The 26,867-nt window shown below is 37.0% G+C and overlaps 1 protein-coding gene and 1 pseudogene across 3 annotated transcripts in view; one reads left to right on the top strand and one right to left on the bottom strand.

Moving 5' to 3' along the window:
* Positions 1-26,867, bottom strand: part of TMEM117 (transmembrane protein 117) — a 485,771-nt gene that overhangs the window by 138,239 nt on the left and 320,665 nt on the right. The gene's annotated exons all lie outside the window — the stretch shown is intronic.
* LOC122224450 lies at positions 5,181-5,653 on the top strand (annotated as a pseudogene).

The raw sequence follows: 26,867 nt of genomic DNA, 5'->3' as shown, positions 1-26,867 counted from the left end.
CCTGTCTAAAACATCAGCAAATTCCATGAGTTTTCCTCCTAAAATACATGTAGAAACAATCTACAGCTTTTCATCATATCTGCTTTCTCCATAGTCTAAATCACAAATCTCTCTCTCAAGGGAGCCTCCAGCGTCCTCCTAATTGGTCTCCCTGCTTCTTTCAGCAGTCAGAGCAATCTTTAAAAAATGTAAATGAAATCATATCATGCATCTACTTAAAACTGTTCATGGCTTTCCATCCCTATGAAACAAAATATCAATGCCCAAGATGCTCCAGCCTCTGACTTCCCACCAACGTCGCCATATCACCTCCTCCTTCACGCCAACTTCTGCTCCCTAACCCTACTTCTCAATTAAACTTTCTGGATCTCAGATTCTTCAGCTGTTAAAATAGTATTCTGGGAAGGCATAGCATAAGAAGCTACATGAACACTTACTGGACACTTGCTGTGTGCCAGGAGCTGCTGGGCCCTGGGAACAGAAATCTGAACAGGCTTAGTCGCTGCCTTTGAGAAAATCAACACATAAGTAAACAAACTATATTACACTGCAGTGAAATCTGTAACAGAGGGAAAGCTGAGTAGTGACATGAGATCAAATGGTGCTGAATCTCCTGGCAGAGCCTGGGAAGGATTCACAGAAGAGGAGAGACAGTGTTCAAAAGGTGCTTTATACATTCTAAAGCACATTGGAAATGCAGAGTGTGTAAATTAGCATTATTGTCCAAATAGAGAAGGAAGTATGAGGTTTGTTTTCAGTAACATCTATTCCACCTTAACACATGATTAGACAGAAAAAGCTGTTTGAGTAAACTGAATTTCTAGCTGACTTGAAAACCCATTTTGTTTCAACTTGCAAATATTTCTAAAATCTAATAATACAGTTCTTGTGTTTATGTAAGTGCAATAGACTAAACATGATTGAATCTTTTTTCATGACTGTAAATAATAAAGTGCCCCAGGGTCATGTTTCTTCAAATCAACTACCGCTGTGACTCTGTAATGCAAATATTGAATATGTGGGAGATTGGGCATAACATGTAATGAACCAAAGGCATCCAGATCCTAGAAATTGCCTTTGTAAAAATCCACGGTATCAGATTGTTTTTATATTATTTAACTCTTTATTATTTTTTCTTTTTTATTAAATTATAATTGACATATTATATGAATATCAGGTGTAAAACATAATGACTTGATACTTTTATACATCATGAAATGAGCATCATAAGTCTAGTTACCATCTGTCACCATACAAAGCTATTACAACATTATTGATAATATTCCTTATGCTGTACATCACATCCCCATGATTTATTTATTTTATGACTAGAAGTCTGTATGTCTTTTTAAAAATATTTTTTAAGGTTTATTTATTTTTGAGAGAGAGAGAGAGAGAGACAAAGCATGAGCAGGGGAAGGGCAGAGAGAGAGGGAGACACAGAATCTGAAGCAGGCTGCAGGCTCCAAGCTGTCACAACAAAGCCTGATGCAGGGCTGGAACTCATGAACCATGAGATCATAACCTGAGCTGAAGCTGGACACCTAACTAACTGAGCCACCCAGGTGCCCCTAGAAGCTTGTACTTCTTAATCCCTTATCTAATATACGCACCACCCCCACCTCCCTCCCCTCTGGCAACCACCAGATTGTTCTCTATATCTATGAGTCTGTTTCTATTTTGTTTGTTCATTTGCTTTTGTTTTTAGATTCTACATATAAGTGAAATGATAAGACACTTGTCTTTCTCTATTTCATTTAGCATAATGCCCTCAAGATGCATCCATGTTGTTGCAAAAAAGATTTTGTTCTTTTTTATGGCTGAGTAATATTCCATTACACACACACACACACACACACACACACACACACACCACATCTTCTTTAGCCATTCATCTATCAATGGACACTTAGGTTGCTTCCATATCTTGGCTATTGTAAATAATGCTCTAATGAAAATAGGGGTGTATGTATCTTTTCAAATTAGTGTTTTTGTTTTCTTTGGATAAATTGCCAGAAGTGGAATTGCTAGATCATATGGTATTTCTATTTTTAATTTTTTGAGGAACCCCCATACTATTTTCCATAATGGCTGCACCAATTTACATGACCACCAACAGTGCACAAGGGTTTCCTTTTCTCCCAATAACACTTGTTATTTCTCATCTTTTTGATAATAGCCACTCTGACAGGTGTGAGGTGGCATCTCATTGTGGTTCTAATTTGCATTTCCCTGATAATTTAGTGATGTTGACTATCTTTTCATGTGCCTGACGGCCATCTGTATGCCTTCTTTGGGAAGATGTCTATTTAGGTCCTATGCCCATTTCTTAATCGATTTTTTTTTTATTGAGTTGTAGCAGTTCTTTATATATTTTATCAACCCCTTATTGGATATATATTTGAAAGAATCTTCTCCATTTAGTAGGTTGCCTTTTCATTTTGTTGCTGTTTTTTTTTCCCACTGTGCAAAAGCTTTTTAGTTTGATATAGTCCCATTTGTTTACTTTTGCTTTTGCTACCCTTGCCTGAGGAGACATATAAAAAAATATAAATATATATATATATATATATATATATATATATATATATATATTACTAAGAATAATGTCAAAGGTAACTTTGTTATTAAAAAAACATTAATTGGGGATTGAGACTAGTTGCACTGATTTCTGTTATATTTATATTATACAAGTATGTTCATTTGCTAGAGTTGCCGTAACAAAGTACCACAGACTGAGTGGCTTAAGAAACAAAAATTTAATCTCTCTTAAAGCTGGAGGAGAAGTCCAATATCAAAGTGTTGACAGAGTTGAGTTTTTTCTTCTGAGGCCTCTCTCCTTTGTCTTCTCCCTGGGTCTTCACATGGTTTTCCCTGTGTAGCTATGTCTTAATTTATTCTCCTGATTAGGACATTGGTCATATTGGATTATGCCCCACACTAATGACCTCAGTTTAATTTAATTACCTCATTAATGACCCTATCTTCAAATATAGTTAAATGTTGAGGTACTGGGGGTTAGGAATTAAACATATGAAGTTCAGAAGAAAATATTCAGTTAGTAACAACATGTATATGATATTCATATTATATTTATACATTTATCATATATTACAAATAACATACATTATATAATATATATTGCTCTATCTATATATGTGTGTATATATGTGTGTATGTATATATATAAAAATGCTTCTTGCAGGGGGCCACATTATTTTGTTTTGTTTTCTGTTTCTTTCATTAAACACTTAGAGTGTTAGGTAAATGTAGAATCTTTAAACAGTATGATGAGTATGGGGGTTTAAAACTGGTTTTATGACATTAGTTAGGTAAATCTGTCTTTCCTCCTGTATATAATAGGAATAATAACATCTAGGTCATTGGATTTTATAAAAGTTAGGTGTGATAATGTATTTAAAACAGCAATTATAGTACAGAGTATCAGATATATTAGTACCCTTCTCCCTTCCCCCAGTCAAGTCTACGAACTTTAACCCACTGTGGGTAAAACTTTACTATAGAACATTCCTATAATGTTGATAATCAAGGGTAGCTTAACTGGAGTCTTCTACAGCTACGACAGATTTACAACAAGCAATGATGCTCAGTATCCAATTCATTAACCTCAGAGACCTGTGGTTAGCACTATAATATTCTGCATAGAAAAATTATACTGTGGTAAAGTCAGCAATGAAGATATGTATATACTATAATTGCTTTAATGGAAACAAATAATGAAGTGTGTATATAATATAGGTGTAAAATTAGAATCTACTTGAAGATGATAGGATAGGATAGGATAGGATAGGATAGGATAGATCATCTTAGCATCTTATGCCAAAAGGGAAAAAATCAGCTCATTTATTCACAAGGGAAAAAAAAAAAACCACACTCAATTGCCTTTGATAGTTTCAACCTTGGCAACATTCTGTTCTTTTAATTCCAGCAACTCTATCACTGTGCTATTTTTGCAATGCAACTAGGGTAATTTAAATGTACGCCAAGTACATTTTAATGTAATTTCATGGCAGTTTTTTGGCCTGTCATTTATTTCCTCTTTGTGCTACTCAAATTTCATTTCATTAAGTACTAAGTTACTTCATGGTATATTACAAGAAAATTCCAGCCAGCTATATTTTTGAAGTGTAAGGGGAAACCTAAAAGTGGTCTGTTCTTTCTCAATATGGATTAAACGTACAAAGTATTTTCTTTGACATATAGTCTTTGTTCCCTTCCCTACCCCAAATTTACTGCTCCATGAAAAGACACATGAAAACACTATACTCAAAAAAAGACAGCATGCAGTGATTCTACCTCACCAAAGCTCAAGTATGAATAAATCACACATATCTTGGAGCACTGAGCTCAGCATTCCCGTCCTTGTAAATATAGGAGAGACTGTATGCTCAGTAGTATAGGTGGCTGGTCTACCTCAAGTTTCCAGAAGACAGTTCTGGGGAAATATGATAAGCGGAGGGCTGAGAAATACAGAAATGAAGTGGGCCTGGGGAGAACAAAGCTATAGTGATTTTTTGAAATTCTCTATTTACCATACAATGACAGCTCCACTCACTGATTTATCATAGCAAATTGCATTGCCTCTGGCATGGTTTGGTTACTAAAAGAATATTCAGAGGCCGAACACCTGGGTGGCTCAGTCAGTTAAGTGTCTGACTCTTGATTTCGGCTTGGGTCATTATCTCATGGTTCTTGTGTTTGAGCCCTGCACTGGCCTCTATGCTGACAGCACGGAGTCTGCTTGTGATTCTCTCTCTGTCCATTTTTCTCTGCCCCCCCCCCCTCAAAATAAATAAGTAAACTTAAAAAAAATAAGTAAATAAAAGAATATTCAGAGGCAAGACCAGTCTCACAGACAAAAGAATTGGGGGATGACAATTATTTGGTAGAGTTTCATAGGAAAAAATTAAAAAAAAAAAAATTTGTTCAAGCTCCCAATAACTTCTCATGCTAAATCCTACTTCCCATGCTTTCAGATACTTGAAATTTTGCCAACGATAGTTTCCTTTTAGATTAAGACTTTGTTAAACAATATAGAGTTAGCTCTAGCTGCCATCTTGCATCCTCGCGAGTGTGTACCTAATCTCAGCGGGGTCCACCCGAGACCCCCTGAATACCAACCCTAGTCTTCCACACAGTCCCATTTCCATTCCAACAAGATGAAAGAAACTATCATGAACCAGGAGGAACTCGCCAAACTGCAAGCACAAGTGCACATTGGCGGGAAAGGAACTGCTCACGGGAAGAAGAAGGTGGTTCATACAACGGCGGCGGCAGATGATAAACAACATCCGTAAAAAATTAGACATAAACAATATCTCTGGTATTGAAGAAGTGAGTATGTTCACAAACCAAGGAACAGTGATCCACTTCCACAACCCTGAAGTTCAGGCATCCCTGGCAGCGAACACGTTCGCCATCACAGGCCATGCTGAGACAGAGCAGCTGGCAGAAATGCTACGCAGTGTCTTAAACCAAACTTGAGGCAGACAGTCTGACTGGTTTAAGAAGACTGGCTGAAGTTCTGCCCACACAATCTGTGGATGGAAAAGCACAACTCACTACCAGGGAAGAGGAGGATGGCGGAGTTTCAGATCTTGTGGGTAACTGATGAAGCGATGAAGCAAACTGAATGCAGCCAACTTTTGAAGAAGATAAAACTTACAGAAGTTACTGGGAGCTGCTATTTTATATTATGACTACTTTTTAAAATTTTGTTCATGGATCTGATAAAATCTAGTTCTCTAATAATTTTAAGCCCCAGCCCCATGGACCCTGAAGCTCTTTGCAGCTGTTGCTTGTACACAATTCATTCTTTGCAGCTAATTAAGCTGAAGAAGCCTGGGAATAAAGTTTGGAATCAGGTTAATAAAGTTCTTTGCCTATTGAAAAAAAACACACACAACAATAGTAGTTGAAGAAATCGTTACTCATTCCTGGCTCCCCTTTGTACTGGACTTGGTACAGATGAAGGGGGATGGAAAAGGGATGTCAATGACTATGTAGATTTGAGGTAGATGGAACATAAGGGACTAATTTAAATTATGTGTACTTTGTGGATTCTCGGGCAGATGGACAATGCCTGAAACTGATAACATCTAAGATTGACATAGAGATGTATACATAAAAGATGGTTTTACATAGATCAATAATGAAAGTATCATGAAATAAGGATTACAATCCATTCAATACATGTTTGTATGTGTATGCATTTGTGAGTATGCATGTGTGTGCACTTACAGGCTTTTGAGCATGCACATGTGTGTGTACACATACATGGGTATTGTACGTGTGTGTGTAAGAAAGTCAAGGTAGAAGCAGGTAAACATGGAATAATAATGAAGTTAAAGCCTTTTCCTTGAGTAAGAAGAGAAACTATAAAGGTTAGGTATGGGGAAGGAACATTTACCAAAATAAAGATGAGTAAGCACTGAGACTTATAAATAGTACAAAGTCAGTAAGATTTGGGAGGGCTGTACTGACAGCTAGAAAGATAGCATCACATCTCAGGAAGTCCTCATCTTATGAAAGGGCCCAGCCCACTGGCAGGATGAGACAGACAATCATACTTTTCAGAAGCTTCTCTTGGCATATTTTGTACTTCTGCTTATTATTGACCTAAATTTATGTTTTTGCATTGGTTTGCTACAGGACCTCACAAGTCAGTCTGCACAGCCTATAGTTTATTGCGCTAGTTAATTAAGGTGAAATTCCAGTGTAGATGGTAGGAGGCAGGACCCTAAAACTTGTAGAAAACTCATGGTTTATGAAGGTAGTGCTTTGGATTACAAAATGAGTGACATTTTCTTAGCAGCAATGGAAGTGCTAATTTGGGGGAAAAATCGAATACTTTTAATAGCCTTTAGTTTGAAACCATATAGAAAAAAACAAATAGGGGAGCGCCCAAGTGGCTCATTCAGTTAAGCATCTGACTCTTGATTTCAGCTCAGGTCATAAACTCATGGTTCCTGGGATCCAGCCCCCTGTGCTTGGGATTTTTTCTGTCTCCCTAACTCCCTCTCTCTATGCCCTTCCCCACCCATGTGCATTCTCTCTCTCTCTCTCTCTCTCTCAATAAATAAACATTTTAAAAATACATAGTTAAATTTAAAAAAATAAAAATAAGTAAACAATAAGTAGGGGTGGCTCAGTTGGTTGAGCATCCAACTCTTGATTTATGTTCAGGTCACGATCCCAGGGTCATGGGATTGAGCCCTGCATTGGGCTCTGCACTAAGCATGGAGCCTCTTAAGATTCTCTATCTCCCTCTGCCCCTCCCCTACTCGTGCTCATACACTCACTATCTCTCAAATAAAAACATTAAATAAATTAATAAAGTAAATAAGTAAATAAATGAATAAATAAATTTATTTTAACTTTGGCAGTAAGAAAGGCTTCATCCAACATGCATAGAAACTGAAGGATCTAGTTCCAAATGATGATCAAGGTAGAATCCACCATTAGTAGAAAAGATCTGGGGTGGAGGTTAAGGGGACTTTGACAATTTAATGTAAAGGCCCAAGTCATCTATAGAAATACTGCTATTATAATGCTGGAAAAAGGGGATCTTAGTAGAAAGAAATTCATATGGATTGGCCTAGGGACTGAGGACTAAAAGAAAGTTAAAGATTTTGATATTCTTGGTTTATGACTTTTTACCAAAGTGCACCCTTCACAGTTTCATCTTCCTGGGTCTTCAACCACCATAATATGTAATTTACAGAACATAGTATTCTGAAAGGATTTCTATTCCCAGAAATCCTAGTATGTGGCATTATAGTACTATTTGCATGCCCGGATCAGGGCAGAGATTAAATGGGGGTTAAATTTTGGAAATATTAAGCCAATATATCTTAATCCTTGTTAATTCCTGGTTTCTAATATCTCCGGGCTCCTCTGTCAAGAGGGCTGGCTGACTTGAACACAGGAATGGAGACAATACAGAATGGATACAATAAAAGAAATAACTGCCCATGGAAATGGGAGAAATCTGCCCCTCCAGCCATAGAGTATTAGAAGTAAAAGAGGGATAGAAGAAGGATGAAGAGATCAGACAGCAAAACATCTTATCCCCTACATCATCAGGGTCCACTTTAAAGGGACAGTGGTGACATGTAGAAATTACCAGATAAATATGAAGGCATTCAAACACATCAGGGCTTCTGAGGCTGTAGCCCATGGGAGGCGGCAGGTCTTTTTACAAAAGAATGATATCACAGCTTTAGGGCATTTGGAGAGGATTGTGGCTAGATTCAAGAGATTAAACCAGCTTCAGATACCTCTCTGAGAGGACAGCAGAGATCTGAAATCAACACAAAGGAACTGTTGAGGTTCAAGGGGGTGGGGGTGGGAGAGGTGAATGAAATTCATAGCCAGAATAGAGCTTAAAAGGTTAGACAGAATCAATTGCACCTCAGCCATCACTGTCTACAGATAACACTGAACCAACAACTCCAAGTGTCTAAAACAAATGTTTTAAATTTTACAGATGTGTAGGTTCTTAATCTACATGCTATCAATGTGACTCATCACTGATGACATTAAACTTGAATAACTGGCCCTGGCCAGGTGATGTTTGCCAGATTTCTCCATGATAAGGTTACTTTTTTTTTTTTTAACCTCCTTTCCATACTATTGTATTACTTCCTATTCTTTGGAAGCAAGTCACAAAATTCAGCCCATACTCAAGGAGTGAGGAGTTAAGCTTCACTATCTTGAAAGGAAGAGTATCTATATAAATTACTTATAATTCTCCCATATGGGAGATTTCTCTCTTCTCTGTTTATTCAGTCATTTATTATATTAGTGTGGACTCATGGATATTTATTTGATACTATGGATTACAATCTAGTACTATTTCATTTATTTTGTTGGTCAAAGTTGCCCAAGATTTGGGCACCTACTACCAGACTGTCATTCTGTCTAAGCCATCTCTGCACACAAAACTAGGAAATATGTATACGCATTTTCACCTATAAATGCAATATTTAATCTTATTTCTGTAAGTATCCATTTATCTCTACAAGGCCAACCGCGAGCTTATGTTGAGGTTTCTGACTCTAATCCAGTACCACACTGTTCATTGTAGCCAGCTCCAACTCCCCGGTTAATCAGTAACCTCCCTTTTCTACAGTGAGAAATTTGGCTTCCACCACCTGCCATTCATTTATTCATTGATCAACCCCAGCATGTACGTAAAACAGACTCAGAACTGTTAACCCATATCCTCATGAGAAGTAACTTTACCAACTAGAATACAGTTGTTTATGTCTTGTTCCCTTTGTCTTTAGTCTTTTAGTTCCCAGTCAAAACACTTTTTACCAAAGTTACTTAGATCAGCGTATTTTTTCTCCACATCTCATGTCATTAAATATCCTGCCAAAACACAGGATATTTAATGTCTGGACAGTGCTCCATAAAATCAGCATGCTCAAACTCACATTTCCTTAGGATGTTAATTCGAGTTGCTTTAATCATTATTCTGAGCAATTCATGCCTTGTCCAAACACACAGATAACCTTACACAAGAAAACAGTCTATGCAGAATTACAGAATTTTAGAATGCAAAAAAATTTAGGTATCACCTAGTCATTCTTACAATCAATGTTGGAATATTCTCTCTCTGGCAGATATTTTGTGCAGGAATGTTTAACTTGCTATTTTCTCAGGAGTAGAGTCCTTGACCAGCTGTAATATTTAATATCTTTTCACTTCTAGTGTTCCCAGGTAAAATTCTGGGGTTTTGTGGTGGTTCTTAGTACCAGAATTTAGGATATCGACTTAAATCTTTATTTTCAACCTTGAAAATTATGTTTTGAAGAAATCAGGACCTTGAAACGTCTGAAGATAAAATAAGAAAAACAGCAATTGGCTTTTCATATGAGAACTTAAGTGAAGGTTCTCTTAATACATCATGCTTTATTGGCATATTAAACTATATATTATACATCTTTTTCTTGCCTAATTCCAGTAATTGAGAGAAAATGATATACAATTACATCAATTTAAACTACACAGAATGTTCTGATTATTACTATTGGCTTACAAGAGCTGTTATCTCAACATATCCAATCATTGGCAAATTCTTTTAGTTTGAATTATATCGATTTTTTTAAAAAGAATATAGGGAGGCAATGCAATACAGTAAAAAGAATATTAAACCAGGAGCCAATAGCCCTGAGTCCTCATTGTCACAGAGACATTAATTAATTCTGTGGCCTTTGGTAGGTCACTGGACTTTTGTTTCAATTTCTTTGCCAATAATAGGAGGATATTAGAACATAGGTAGATATACTCAAAGGATTGTTGGGCTCTACATATGTGAAAAATAAAACTAATTATTGTTAAATGTAGTAAATGTCTTAAAATCTTGGAATGAGTGAGGCCACTCTGTGCAGTATCATGCAGGTTCTGAAGTCAGCCTGCCCACTATCGAATTCCAGCTTTGTTGTTCACCAGCTATGCAACCTCTTTCAGTCACAGGCTTTCATCTTTAAAATACAGATAATAATGATTACCATGGTGGTGTGGATTAACTAAAACAATGACGGTGAAGGGCCCAATATGAGGCACACAAGAAGTATTCAATAAATTGTAGTCATTTTGGAATAGAATTGTAAGGCTATTTCAATAGCGAGACAATGATGGAGAAGATAACATGGCTGAGAATCAAACAGAAATGACTCGAAGCTACTGCTAACTCTTACATGTAGGTTTGGGCTCCCGTATTGTTCGTTTGTAATACTTGGAGAGCAGGATTGATCACCACAGTGTGTCAGTAACTCAGACCTATCCTGGAAAGGTAATTGTAGCATTGTACCAGACTTATTCAGGAAAGATTCCATTACAACCAGAAATGAGGTGGCCTGAACCACAAAGAATCAGGCAGAGCAGCAAACAGAAAAAGGTAAAAAGTCCCTGAAATTGTTCAGATGCCTGATGTGAGAAGACAGTAGAGGATTACAGACCTGTATATAGAATATCAGTCTGTGTGCATGATATCTATACATTCTTAAAATACTTTTTTGTTCTGTTTTTAATGGTTAATGCTGATTTTCTAAAAATAGTTTTTTACTGTATTAATTATGATAAAGAGAAATAAAGAATATGTTTCCAATTATGCCTGGCCCAGGTTGTGGTGATGGTAGCAGTAATGACAGTAAGACACCCCAACAGGAGGGTGAACCGTGAAAGGACAAAATGGAGGTTACTTGTACAGACAAACCCTGCCCATTAGGATGTCCTCATTCCAGAGCAACTTTCCATAAGTAAATAAATAAATAAGAAGATTCTAGTTTGTTTACCAAGAAAGATTTTACTCATTTATTCTGGCATCAGCAATTGAACAAATATTTATTAAATACCTAGTACACCCTGGGAATACTGAGCAAAACAAAACAGTCTCTTCACTCAACTCACGGTAGAAAACATGGCAAGAGAACCATGAAAATGCCATGAGATTTTCATGGCACAGCTGGGAATAAAAGCCTAACATGTAAATATGTGTCTCTCACTGGAGGTTAGAGGACTAAATATCTTTGACTCAGTTCTAGGTGAATCCCATTATGCCAACACTATTGCTTGTTTAGTTCTGAGTTTGGAACCCAGTTATGATCAACAGGCTTTTGACAGTTCCCAGAAAGCAGTCTTACCTTTTTAGGTAAGTCACTGTGTATAATCTACCTGCTCAGAACCTCAGTGCTTCTAAGAACCATGGGAAGTTCCTGCTCTGAAACCCAGCCCTGTGAGACAAGGTTCTTAAGGGAAGAAAAAGGTTTTCTTATTGCCAGGTACCCATTTGGGTCTGGGATACAAACTGCTTGTTACTTCTTGCTGGACCTTCTGTCATGTGATGTTTCTGCTTCTCTCTGCCTCTTCTTGACCTCAGCTTTCTCCAAGGGCCTAATTAAATACACCTTCCTCCATGATTACTTTCATGACTACCATAATCCCTTTTGGTAATATTCCATTTCCAAATGGAACTCATGGTCAATTCTAGCCCAGTGGACTCTATTTTTGGAGCTTACAGAACACTTGTTTAAAGTATTGCTGATTCTAAACTACATAAAACAAATAGAAGGACAGGCTTAAAGAATATTGGCATAAAGCAACATTTACTTTTCAAAAGTTCACTGATTCAAAATGAAAATGTGTTAAGCTAAGAATATCTTCAATTCCTAAATGCCTGGATATATATAAAATATTCATACTATATTATGTGTTGTCTAAGGCTCATCAAATCTTGAAAGAGTTTTAATAATTTTTCATCATTGAATGAAAATAGTTTATTTCAGCATCTGCAAAAGACTACACATCTAAAAAATAGCTTCATGAAATATAAGTGTTCTGTTCTAGATTAAAGAAGCTTGACAACTAAATATATGCATGTTTCTGTCCTGAAGTACTGAATCAGATGAAAATAAAAAAGTCTTTTTATTTTTTATTATTTATCTTTTTTATTATTTGTCCTATAAAGAACATTTTTGAGACAATTGACAAGCTTTGAATAAGGTCCATAAATTCAAGTATTATAGCAATATTAATCTCCAGATTATGACAATTAGACTGTGGTAATGTCAGAAAATATCCTTGTTTTAGAAAATATCACAAAGTATTTATACTTTCCTAAAAGAAGAGTTTTAGGAAATACAATGAAATATTTATTCTTCCCTAAAAGAAGGGCATTGTCTCACATGACTGCAGTCCAATTACCAACATCAGGAAAATAATAACTATATAGTGAATGAGAGAGAAAGAATGATAAAGCAAATGTCTTTAAAAATCTGTCAGTGGGGGAACATAAAAGAAAAGTATACAGGAATTCTTTGTACTATTCTTACAACTTTTTTGTAAGTTGGAAACAGTTCAAAATAAAAGATTTGTAACCCAAACCAGTGAAATATTGAAAGTATTATTTTTTGCTGGATGTGCTGTCTTAGGCTGTTTGGGCTGCTATAATAAAATACCACAGACTGGGTGGCTTATAAATAAAGGAAATTTATTCCTCACAGTTCTAGAGTCTGAGAAATCCAAGATCAAGGCACCTGCAGATTCACTATCTGGCAAGAGCCTGCTTTCTGGTTCATTGTTAGCCATCTTCGTTCACTGTGTCCTACATGGTGGAAGGAGTGAGCGAGCTCCCTGGGACTTCTTTTATTATTTTTTTAAATGATTATTTATTTTTGAGAGAGAGAGAGAGAGAGAGAGAGAGCGAGCATGAGTGGGGGAGGGGCAGAGAGAGAGGGAGACAGAGGATCTGAAGTGGGCTCTGTGCTGACAGCAGAGAGCCTGACACGGGGTGGAAACTCCAGAACCTTGAGATCATGAGCTGAGTAACCAACTGAGCCATCCAGGCGCTCCTCTGGGGCTTCTTTTATAAGATCACTAATCCTATTTATGAGGGCTCTACTCTCATGACCTAATCACCTCTCAAAGGCACCCCCTCCAAATAGCATCACAATGGGCATTAGGTTTTAGCATATGAATTCTGGAGAGACACACATTCAGTTGCTAGTACATATTTTATATAACACATCTCTCCTACTTATAAATTCCTATTTTACCTCTTGAGGCCTGTGTTCCATATTTTGATGTGTGCTTTGGAAAGACAAGAGTCATTCTGACTCTAAATAAACTGTCTGTATACTGGTATTAACTGAAAATTTTGTTAAAAAGATATATAATTTTTAAAATAATGCAATGTCTAATACATATACAAAAAGTTCCACCTCATTGTCTGACTTAAGGGCATCATGAAAAGGTCAAGATATTACTTTTCAACTATGTCCTTCATAACTGCTCACCTTAAATAAAAGATGATCTGCCAAAGTCAACAATGCATGATTAACTTCCAAAAACAGTGCTGGTTTTTGCAACAGAAATCTGACAAAAGCTGAAATTCAGAAGAAATGATGGCAATAAACTACCATGGAACAGGAGTACAGAGGACACTGTAATTGGCAAATCAAGTGGGGAGTGAGTGTGGACAACCCTTTCAAAAAATGTGACCTGATGAGAAAGAGAACTAGAAAGGGATAGTTATTGATACTTGCTTCCTTTGTAGAAATTACTATTTGGAATTATTTAAATTTGCTAATTTCTTTATTTATGTCTTACCATCAGTCTAGTTGGTAAGAAAGTAAGTCTTACAGGAGGGCAACAACTATGTATGTTTTCTGTCCACTGTTGCCTTCCCAATAGAGTGCCTAACATAGTCAACAAATATAAATGGGGAAAGTTTGTATTTTTTTTTCTGACAATAGCAAAGCTTTGTCCAGCTTATGCATGGAGATACACTGGTCCTTGTGGGCCACTCATATGCCCAGCTATCATAATTAGATTTTATTTAACCTTTAGATTAATAACAAAATATGTAGAACAAACTCAGAGTGCCTCATTGGATCTGTGACACCTGCCTATACATTCTACCTCTAGCTCATCAAAAAGCTTCCTAGGTGCTACTGTTGATAATGCTACTATAAACAACAGGGTGCATGTATCCCTTCCAATTAGTATGTTTGTATTCTTTGGGTAAATACCTCATAGTACAATTTCTGGGTCATAGGGTAGTGCTATTTTTAACTTTCTGAGGAAACTCCATACTGTTTTCCGGAGTGGCTGCACCAGTTTGCATTCCCACCAATAGTGTCAGAGGGTTCCCCTTTATCCACATCCTTGGCAACATTTGTTGTTTCCTGTGTTGTTAATTTTAGCCACTCTGACTGCTGTGGGGTGATATCTCATTGTAGTTTTGATTTCTACTTCCCTGATGATGAGTGATGCTGAGCATCTTTTCACATGTCTGTTGGCCATCTGTATTTCTTCTTTGAAAAAATGTATACTCATGTCTTCTGCCCATTATTAAACAGGGTGATTTGCTTTCTAGGTGCTGAGTTTTATAAGTTCTTTATATATTTTGGGTGCAACAATGAACATCAAAGCATTTCAACTTTCAATACAGTTAGTGCATCCATCCCTTCTTGTAAAGAGAGAAAGCACGAGGGAGCTCTGGCCAATGGGGGGAAATGTAGGAACAGAATATTCTGAAAATAAGAGCTGGCATTACAGAACCAGCCATGCTGGCAGAATTTACAGTGGATTAGGGTACCAACAGCAGTAGCAGTCTGGTCCCTGAAAGAAACCACCCATTGATGAGAACTGTCACAAGTCTCAACTTGTCTTGGATAAACGCTCCCCTGCAGTCTTCACCTCCTTTAATTTTGATCAATGGCTCACAAAGTAAACAATGATTCATTTCTACTTGATGATGGTGAAAAAGTTGCCCTGCAGAGAACATCGGAGTATTAGTTACCAGCAATTCTGGTTTGAAAACCAATCAGTTGTGAGTTTCCAACAGTGACTAATGTACCACAAAATTAAGTTTGTGGGTCACCAATCTCTGAACCAGATGTGAATCACAGTGAATAATGGGTACTAAACAACCAGCTATACCTTGGTGACACTGAGATTTGTTACTCCTCATTCATTCTACAAAAAGCTGACAGACAATATGATTGGAATGATTTATGTAAAGAATAACCACTATTCTGATATAACTGTCACCTGAACAGAAAATCTTAATTCTCACAGGCAGGTTTTGATCAAAGCACACAAAAGCAAACACTCTTTTTAAGGAGGGCTTCTGTGCACCAAAACACATTATTGTAGTAGCATTTCATTCTGAGTCCTCTGCATTGTGGCCACTTGGTAAACATTTGCAGGATGAAGAGAAATACTTCAAAGTATTCCACCAATGGTTCCTACAAGTTGTGGGGAAACAGCAAGAAAGAAAACGTCTGGGCTTTCTAACAGGTCAAGTTGTAGGATGTCTGAAGTTCTGTTACTATGAAAGCCTTGCAACTTTAGTCTACTAGAGACGGTGGAGGGGGGCATGTGTCATGAGAAACAGTGAAGATAGGCAAAGATTGTCACACTCCTGAAATGGGTCAAGTCACTATACTTGGTTAAATGCTGCCTTCTTTCTTCTAGAATTTATGATTTCCAGTTTAATTTTGTGCATTTATACCATTATATGCAAACTCAAGGGAGTTTTTTGAAATCATGACCTATACTTTAGAAACTTAATAAGTATGACTTAGGTCTTGTGGCTCAGGGGAGTACTCCATTCAACCAGCAGATTTAAAACTAAAGAGGAATAACTGTTCTACCAATTCTTGTTATACAGAAAATCTAATGCGGTATTTCTAAGCCTTTATTGAAGGGCATTTTTCTTTCGAAAATTCATAAATCCAAGGATTACTCTTGGGCTCTATGTTGCTATTTCAGGTTTTAGCAATTGGAATAAAGGCCTATGATAGAGGCACTATTAAGCAATTTAAGACCAGCTTATTTAATTCTTTTTCCTTAAACCTCACTTACCTTTAAGAAATAAGGAAAAGATCCGAAGATAAAAATGTTCAGGGTCAGTAGGGGCTGGAATTATGTCATTGTGGTTATACATCTCATAGTATTTTAATGGAATTTCTAGTTGTAGGTAAAGTATGTAATTTGGAACCAAAATGACTTTTTATTTTCTTTTTTTAAATGACTTTTTAAAGTACTGAAATTAAATATTTTTAAACATTTTTCAGAAAGAATAACTCAGAAACATTACACCTTTTCTTGTAAAGCATCAACTGAATATGAAATGTATATGTGAAAATGTTAAGTGAAAATGTTTATGTTTAATTACTATTTAATCATTTTAATGAAGTCTAGAGAATTTTTCAGAAATATTATAGAGTATGTTAGATTTGAAGGTCCTCACCAAAGTAATTAATTTCACAAAAATGTGCTTCATGCTTATTGTGTGTCAGGCACTGTGCTAGGTCCTTGGAAAACAGTAAGAGGTCATTCTTGCTCTCAAGTACTGTGATATAGGCAGAGATATGTAGAGAATTTAATCACCATTTCCACTTTAGTACATTTCTTTTAAAATTTTAAAGGTATTTTAATTTAAAACCTTATGAACTATTTACACTGTACCTTCCTACTAAAGAATGAGAATTACACACATAGTAAATTTTTACCACAGAATTTAAGAGGCTTTATTTAGTTCAATATCTGTTCAGCAAATACTTTGAAATGAGCTCTCTTTTAGAAATGAATATGCTCTGAACAAATCAATAAATAGCAAACCGGTAAATATTTCATTTTTTCATTGAGAATATTCATTTCTAAATATATAGACATCCCTTCATTCTTCTTTCTCACCTCCTGACTATACTCCCTGGTTCTACTTCCTCCTCTCCTAATCACAGCTTGACCCAGTACAGGTCTGGCTGCTAGTGCAATATTCCAGAAAAGCATTCCTGCTGAGGTCACCAGCAAAACACCAGAGACACTTTGCATTTTGACCTTGCTTGTTAGACATCCAGCATTTGACTGCTGATGTTTCTCTATCTCGTGATATTCTCTCTTCTCCTGGCCCCTTTTCATATTTTTCATTCTGTCCTCTCTTTCTCTGACTTCTTTATAGATGCTTCTTCTGCCTGTTCCCAGATAAAAGAGCTCTACAGGTTTTATCATAGATCTTTTATTCTCACTCAACATCCACTCACATTCCTTCAAAAACCATATGCATGTAGATAACAACATCTACATGAGAGTAAAAATATAAACTGAAACACAAACTTTAGTAATATTTCTGTCTTGGACTTTATTCCCTCATTCTGCAGCTTCAGATGTATATAAAGAATTGTTTATTAAGTATCTCTCTCTCTCTCTGTCTCTCTCTCCCCTTCTCTAATTGAAGTATAGTTGACATTCAATGTTATGTTAGTTTCAGGTATACAACATAGAGATTCGGCAAGTGCATAGCGTTATTTTATGCTCACCACAAGTGTAGCTACCATCTGTTATCATACAATGCTGTTGCAATACCATTCACTATATTCTATAAGAGACGGTAAAACCTCGGGCTGCAAGTAACTTGTTCTGTGAGTGTTCTGCAAGACAAGCAAACATTTCTAATAAATTTTAACTTGATAAACGAGTGATGTCTTGCAATACGAGTAGTACATGATGCTGAACGTCACATGGTCACAACTGAGACAATGGTTCTTCTCTCTCTCTCTCTCTCTCTCTCTCTCCCCCCCCCCCCCCCCCCCCGCTCCCTCTCTGCAGGATTGTGGGTTATCATCTCCCATGCCTGGATGCTGGGTCTCAGGCCACAGCGTTTGGTAGATCAGTGATTTTTTAGAATGTTGGAAAGTACCTACACCTGTCACTAGGGTAGTTTTTGTCACTTCAAAGCACCTGTGGACAGTCCTTGGCTTTTCCATACAAGAGTAAGCTTAGGTAAGCTTTGCTTCATTCTAGGTCAGGCTGCCTGCAGATCTAGTCCCTTTCCTCTGCTGCCTTATTGCCAGTTACATTAGATACAGTATATGACAAGAGTTTATTAATATTGTACTGTTGTCAACATCTGTGCAAGCGTATACAATGGCCCCAATGTAGAAAAAGGTCTAAAAGAAAGGCGGTAAGAAGATGATTACTGTGGAAGTTAAGAAGGAAATCATTGAGAAGTATGAATGAGGTATGCAAGTGGCTGAAACTGCAAGGTTTTATAAGAAGTCTATGTCTGCATCTCGTCTGCAGAGGAGGAGGAGAAAAAGGCAGAGGAATCCCTCACTTCGAATAAGATTAGGAAGATGTGTAAAATGTGGGAAACAGTGCAAAATTTTGTAGAAAAGCACCACCCAAATAAGCCTATAGCAGTGCCAGTGATGAATATGTTTAATGACAATGAAATGTCACATTTCTGAGAAATCCTCAAAAGGAGGCAAAGCTAGTGTCATTGGATAGGTTCCTTGTAAAAGTTGCACAAAAAGAAAGTTTCTGGGGTGCCTGGGTGGCTCAGTCGGTTAAACATCTGATTCTTGATTTCAGCTCAGGTCATGATCTTTCAGTGTCACGAGTTCAAGCCCCACGTCGTTGGGCTCTGTGCTAACAGTACGAAGCATACTTGGGATTTTCTCTCTCCCTTTCTCTCTGCCCCTCCCCATTCACAATAAACTTAATAAAGAAATTTTTTATGGCACAAAAACAGACACATAGACCAATGGAATAGAATAGAAACTCCAGAACTAGACCCACAAACGTATGGCCAACTCATCTTTGACAAAGCAGGAAAGAACATCCAATGGAAAAAAGACAGTCTCTTTAACAAATGGTGCTGGGAGAACTGGACAGCAACATGCAGAAGGTTGAAACTAGACCACTTTCTCACACCATTCACAAAAATAAACTCAAAATGGATAAAGGAACTGAATGTGAGACAGGAAACCATCAAAACCTTAGAGGAGAAAGCAGGAAAAGACCTCCCTGACCTCAGCCGTAGCAATCTCTTACTCGACACATCCCCAAAGGCAAGGGAATTAAAAGCAAAAGTGAATTACTGGGACCTTATGAAGATAAAAAGCTTCTGCACAGCAAAGGAAACAACCAACAAAACTAAAAGGCAACCAACGGAATGGGAAAAGATATTTGCAAATGACATATCAGACAAAGGGCTAGTATCCAAAATCTATAAAGAGCTCACCAAACTCCACACCCGAAAAACAAATAACCCAGTGAAGAAATGGGCAGAAAACATGAATAGACACTTCTCTAAAGAAGACATCCGGATGGCCAACAGGCACATGAAAAGATGTTCAACGTCGCTCCTTATCAGGGAAATACAAATCAAAACCACACTCAGATATCACCTCACGCCAGTCAGAGTGGCCAAAATGAACAAATCAGGAGACTATAGATGCTAGAGAGGATGTGGAGAAACGGGAACCCTCTTGCACTGTTGGTGGGAATGCAAATTGGTGCGGCCGCTCTGGAAAGCAGTGTGGAGGTTCCTCAGAAAATTAAAAATAGACCTACCCTATGACCCAGCAATAGCACTGCTAGGAATTTATCCAAGGGATACAGGAGTACTGATGCATAGGGGCACTTGTACCCCAATGTTTATAGCAGCACTCTCAACAATAGCCAAATTATGGAAAGAGCCTAAATGTCCATCAACTGATGAATGGATAAAGAAATTGTGGTTTATATTCACAATGGAATACTAGGTGGCAATGAGAAAAAATGAAATATGGCCTTTTGTAGCAACGTGGATGGAACTGGAGAGTGTGATGCTAAGTGAAATAAGCCATACAGAGAAAGACAGATACCATATGGTTTCACTCTTATGTGGATCCTGAGAAACGTAACAGAAACCCATGGGGGAGGGGAAGGAAAAAAAAAAAAAAGAGGTTAGAGTGGGAGAGAGCCAAAGCATAAGAGACTGTTAAAAACTGAGAACAGGGGCGCCTGGGTGGCTCAGTCAGTTAAGCGGCCGACTTCGGCTCAGGTCATGATCTCGCGGTCTGTGAGTTTGAGCCCCGCGTCGGGCTCTGTGCTGACAGCTCAGAGCCTGGAGCCTGTTTCAGATTCTGTGTCTCCCTCTCTCTGACCCTCCCCTGTTCATGCTCTGTCTCTCCCTCTCTCAAAAATGAATAAAACGTTAAAAAAAAAAAATTAAAAAAAAAAAAAAAACTGAGAACAAACTGAGGGTTGATGGGGGGTGGGAGGGAGGGCAGGGTGGGTGATGGGTATTGAGGAGGGCACCTTTTGGGATGAGCACTGGGTGTTGTATGGAAACCAATTTGACAATAAATTTCATATATTAAAAAAAATTTTTTTTTAAAAAGGTTCTATTGAGCCAAGAGATAGCAATGATTCTGTTAGTGATGGTAAAAGTCATCCTACACAATAACCCTCCTCTCTGTCTCCCTCACACCAGTCATGAAGATTTTCAAAGGTAAGTGCAGGTTATCATTTATTTTTCTTTATATTTTGTATATTCTTTATTATTTTGTATTATATTACAGTATTGTAATCATTTTCTATGAAAATTTTTGGATTGTGGAATGAATCTTCTGAGTTTCCATTATTTCTTACGGGGAAATTCGCTTTGATATACAAATGCTTTGGATTACAAGCATGATTCTGGAACAAATTATGCTCACAAATCAAGGTTTTACTGTATCTCATCCTGCAGATCTGGGCTTATTACACACCTCCCACCCCCTCACCCCCCCCCACCACAAGACCTACTCCTCTACCACAATGCCCTATCTCAGTCAATAATATCACCATCTGTGCAGTTGCTTAAGCCTAAACATTCAGTGCTACCCTTGAACTTTCCTTTTGCCTCACTCCCGTAACCAACCGCCATGTTTCCTCTCACCTGACTCCAGCTTATCCCGAGATGACACTGAGGTTCTAGTTCATTTACAAAACAATCCCTGGAGCTCTCTTAGCACCACGTCATGGCACCCACACCCAAGGCTGGCTTTGCCTGACCCCTCAACACCCTGTATTTCTCATCAGACAGAAAATTATGTTGTCAAGAGTCATTTTCTCTTTCAAAGTTATATTCTCAGTGCCACAGAGACCACCTGATGCCAAGTAACAGCAAACATAATACCATTTAAAACAAAATAATAACTAATACACAATAGTAAGTAGCAAAGCCAGGACTGAAAGCCACGCAGCAGGCTCCAGACTATGTGCTTTTAACCACTACTTTACATTGCATTCAGCACTTAATAAGTATTTACTTAAATAGTTAATAAAAACATACATTCTAAATTCAGCAAAATTAAGTCTGGGAGGGCACGTGATTGTGTTAACATGCAGGTATAAATGTATGCCTGGGAGTTACATCTATCATGCATAAATGAATTCACTTTTTAAATGAAAATCTCCAAATAATATGACAATAATGTGACAAGACAGTAATGCAACATCAATCACCTTTTTATCCAGAAGTAGAAAACTTACATCTAGCAAGAGAACCATTTGAAATATATCCTTGGATCTCTCTGTTTAGAAACAGCCACACTTAAATGGATCCTGTTAACTTTGTGCAGTGTTTAAAATTAAGGTGACTGATTCAATAGGTACAGTTACCTGATTTGGGCTTGAAATGTTATTATGCTTTTCCTCAGTTCCAGAGGCAGCTTTTAATTAAAGATAGGCAACTGCTTAACAAGACACGTTGAGATGGAAGGAAAGCTGAAGGCCAGAAGACAAAATTCATCCAGAAAAAAGATACAGGCTAATTTATTATTTGAAAAGTGAGGCAAAGGGTTTTGCATACTATAGTTGTTCCAGAACTTTTCATGAATTTTTGTCTAATGTAAAAATTTTCCTTATAATTATACTGGAATTATACAGAACATATTAAATTATAATTAGTATCCTCTCCATTATAAAGCAAATAAAATGTAACACTTTTCTAGTTAAACATGTAGAGTCATAGAATCGGTAGGTTTGATGAAAATTTAGAAGTGATTCCCTTTTTGTCTCCCTGAATGTGAAAATCCTTCTACTGCATCCCTGATAGATTATCTAGCCTTTGCTAGAATACTTCTACTGACAGGAAACCCAGCCTTTCATCAGGCAAGCTCACTCAGCATTGAGAGGCTTACATTATTAGGGACATGAATCTAAATCTGCTTCCATGTGACTTACATTCATTAGCCTATATGTTAGTCTGCTTGGCCTACTATAACAGAATACCACAGACTGGCGGCCTATAAACCACAGAAATGTATTTCTCACAATTTCAAAGGCTGGAAAGTTTAAGATCAAGGCACCAGAATTTGCTGAAGGTTCCCTTCCTGGTTCATAGCCGATGTCTTCTCACTGTTCTTCACATGGGGGAGAGGACTAGTGGTCTCTCTGGAACCTTTTTTTAATTTAATTTTTAGAGAGAAAGAGAGCACGTGTGCGTGTGTGTGTGTGTGTGTGTGTGCGCGTGCGCACGCGTGCGCGCGCGCGCATGAAGGTGGGAGGGGCAAAGGGAGAGAGAGAGAGGGAGACAGAATCTTAAGCAGGCTCCATGCTCAGCATAGAGCCCAATGGGGGGGCTTAATCCCATGACCCTGGGATTGTGACCTGAGCAGAAACCAAGAGTCGGACGCTCAACCAACTGAGCCACCCAGGTGCCCCTCTGAAGTCTTTTTTATAAAGGCACTAATCCCATTCATGAGGAATCTACCCTCATGACCCAAGCACCTTCTGAAGGCCTCACTTTCTAATACCATCCTATAGGGCATTAAGATTTCAAAATATGAATTTTGGAGGGATACTAACATTCAGACTATAGTAGTCCATATTCTTCCCTCTGGAGCAAAGCAAACAGAATGACTCACTCTTCAATATTTTAATCTTACAGTAGAAAATAGCATTATAGAGCTGAAAAGGATCACAGAGAATAACAAAGCCCATCCCTTTTGAAGAAAAAAGAAAGAAAACTCAAAAGTAGTCATAGAGGGCGTACATCTAATTGCATGTTAGGGAGCTATTACCAAACTCGTCAGACTGACATTTCCACTGATTCTTAGGTCTTTTTATTACTTTATTATATTTTATTGTTATCATGTTACTCACCCAGACCATGTATATTAAGATAATAATTTCTTGATTAGCTTTTGTCTGGTGAAAGTTAAACAATTTTGCTAGACTTTACTGATGACCACGATATTCAAAAAAGGAAAAAATAGTTTGTTTCCCAGTTAAGAATTAAGAATAATCATGATCAAGAGATGTCTACCCAAACCATTAGAGCACTAGGTAAAGTAGTTTTTTCAAATATAAAGATACTAATAACCCCCCCAAAAAAATGGAATGGAAGTGAACAGTTGTACACCCGTGCACAGAGCAACACAGTGCTAACACATCACTAACATTACTAACATTACTAACATATTATAACACTTGCAGAATTTTCCAAGTTCTCCTGGAGCATCTAAGTAATCACAGACCACAGTTTTTACCAAATTCTTTGCCACTATAACACCTGTATTACCATTTTTCCAGCCTCAAACATCAGTTTTTTTTTCTTTTTTGCCATTTGCTGTCCAGCCTTTAAGACAAAAATTTCAGCCTCCTGTTGTAGCAACACTTAACTTCTTTGATCAATTTCTATATTCAGCAGGATGCAGTTTCAAACAATCCCCACATCTCAGGGCCTTAACATCTGCAAAGGATTATTTCTCACTCACACTATATGATCACTGTGTTGTTAAGAATGCTTGGTTTACACTGGTCATTCAGGGAAGGTGAATGACGAGGGCTCCAGCTAGATGTAAACTTTCAGTTGCTATGAGAAATGAGCTCCCTTCAGTGCTTCTCATTGACAATTAAATGCTTCTACCTACATGTGGCACGTGCCACTTTCACTCACATTTTAATTCGCCAAAGCAAGTCATGTGGTCAGAGGGGGCAGAAAAGTGCAAAACCCTCCTGTGTCTGGAAGGCAAAGTACTGGAGTAATTGTGAAGCCCTAATGAACACCAGATTTTCCAATGCCTCCTTCTGCCAATTCCTCTACTCATCGCAGAAGACTGTCTCCCTTATATTTTTAAATAAAGCTAAGCTTTTGGAAAATATTATCCCAATATGCTTCCCATCAAAAGCATACAAATTGTGTCACTAGAGAACAAATAAAATGGGGAAATAGGAGCTAACATAAATATCATATTACTTGATTTTAATATTTTTTAAATTTATTTTTATTAAAGCACAGCCCGTGCACAATGTTACATTAGTTTCAGGTGTATATTACTTGGACTTTTTTTTTATGTCTGGTTATGCATATGTCTGCTTCAGATACAAGTGAGTGGAAATGATTTTTCATAACCCTTCTGTAAAATAGAACAGTGTATGGAATTAACCTAGGATTTAAATTCTTAGATCTTGTTCTTTTTAATTATCAAAAGGGCTGAGAAAGGGATTTTGGAAGGGAAGTTCTATAAATATTCTTCCCTTTCCCATTTAGTATTTTCAAATACAATCACTTTAGTCTCACCCCCGGCATAAAAGCCCATGTGCTATAGCAGCTCTGTCTTTGCACAATTACAGAAAGAGACAGGAACCATTTTCCTCAACGTAGAGACATCTATCACTAGGAATCAAGGAAGAACTCAGCCCCACAGTTACAAAGGAAACAGTACCTGACAGACATCTGTGAATTAAAGCAGCTACATGTAGGTAAAAGGTAGGTTTACCAGAACAAAATGGCATGTCGTACTGCTAAAAATGCTGCACATAATCACACTGCAACTTAGGAAAACTTTCTTTGCAAAATTTCTTCTCCAGTACAGGCTGTCCACACTAATCACTGTTCCCTTAACTGAGGCAAAACCAAAAGAAAATACCTCTTTTTGAGTGGGTAACACACAGTGTGTAAATACCATCTTTTGTTACATTTGAAACCTTGCCAATGATTTTTGTATGTTATCTCCTAGAGCTAAAAAAACAAATTCCCTTTATACTTGCTAAATCCCTTTTATCCAAAAAGTATGAACAAAACAGAAGATTTCATTACTTCCCACATAATTTCCATATTCAACTTTTTGCATCAGATTTTCCCTTTTTAAAACCATGAAAACTGTTGACAAGATAATCTAACTGTATGGAAATGGATAAAATAGGAAAAATATTTTTAGAGTGGCTTTTAAATTTTCCTCGTTATTTTATGTTCTCCATGATGTGAAATACCACTTTTGAGATACAACAAAAAAATCATGTCTCAAATATATTATCTAATAATCAATAATTTTACAAAAATAATGACTATAAGAGTGTGAATTTATTGAACTGAATTGCTCTCCATTCAAGAATATTATCTGTCAGTGACTAATTAACTTATTTTTATAACATTTAAAATATGCTTTAGGTTATCCATTGTAGCTATGTTATCACATTTGTCAAAAATAAACCCATTTGTATAAGAGCAATTGGTAATATATAGACCTGAGTAATAATGTTCAAGGAAAACATACTAAGATGCTTTAAGGAATAATCCAGTATGGATTCCTCGCCTCTGAAACAGCAATTGCAATTAAGAGTAGCTAATGACAATCAGAGGGGTCTTGAGATTACTGTATGCATGGCTCACTTTTGCAAATAGTATGCATGTGACCTGAGTAACTGGCCATATTGAACAATAACCAGCAGCCTGCCTTTGAAGATGCATTAGATAATAGAAAATGTATGTAACCATAGTAAATTAATATTGTTTTAAGATAGATAGCCCATAAAATCTTTTAATATTAGTGTCTATCTTCTTTTAAATTATGATTCTTAAAACCTCTATAGAGAATTCTATAGGATAGAATGACTCCCCAGAATATCACATTCTTATAGAGGACCATTACCTAAAAAAGGATTAAGGGTAATCATTTGGAAATTTGCACAGTGATGTATCATCTGTTCTCCTAGAGGCAGTCTAGTGTAATGATTAATAAATGGGTCTCTGCAGTCAGAGACCTATGCTTATAATAATAATGCCTACCTTATAGGGTTGTCAGGATTAAATGAGTAAATACATAGAATGTTAAATACTTAGCATAGTGGTTGGAGCAAAACATATCTTCAAATATTTCCTATAGTTATTATATTATATATTATTCAGACAAGCTACATGGGGAGCTTTCACACAGGAAAAAAAAATATGAAGGTCAAATGCACCATAAAAATAGGTCACACTTGACTCATAGAGACAAGGTATAAAAAAAGTCTACAAAATCATACTCATTTTTACAACACTATTTGAAATACATTTTGTTTACCTCTAAGAATTGAGTTCAGAATGCCATATATCTCTACCAACATTTAATTCTAGTGTTAAAGCACAAAGATGGCTTAGAATGTTTATTTTGCCCCATGATTTTTATAGTTTGTACATGAAAAGAAGAAATAAACCCCCAGAATTAAATCTAAGAATAACTTTTTTTTCTCTCTATCATTTCAAAAGCCAGGTGAGCAGGGTGGAATTTATCAGGCACAAGTGATCATCC

The sequence above is a fragment of the Panthera leo genome, chromosome B4, assembly GCF_018350215.1.
Source record: "Panthera leo isolate Ple1 chromosome B4, P.leo_Ple1_pat1.1, whole genome shotgun sequence".
Lineage (NCBI taxonomy): Eukaryota > Metazoa > Chordata > Mammalia > Carnivora > Felidae > Panthera > Panthera leo.
This window is presented reverse-complemented; position numbering and strand designations above follow the sequence as displayed.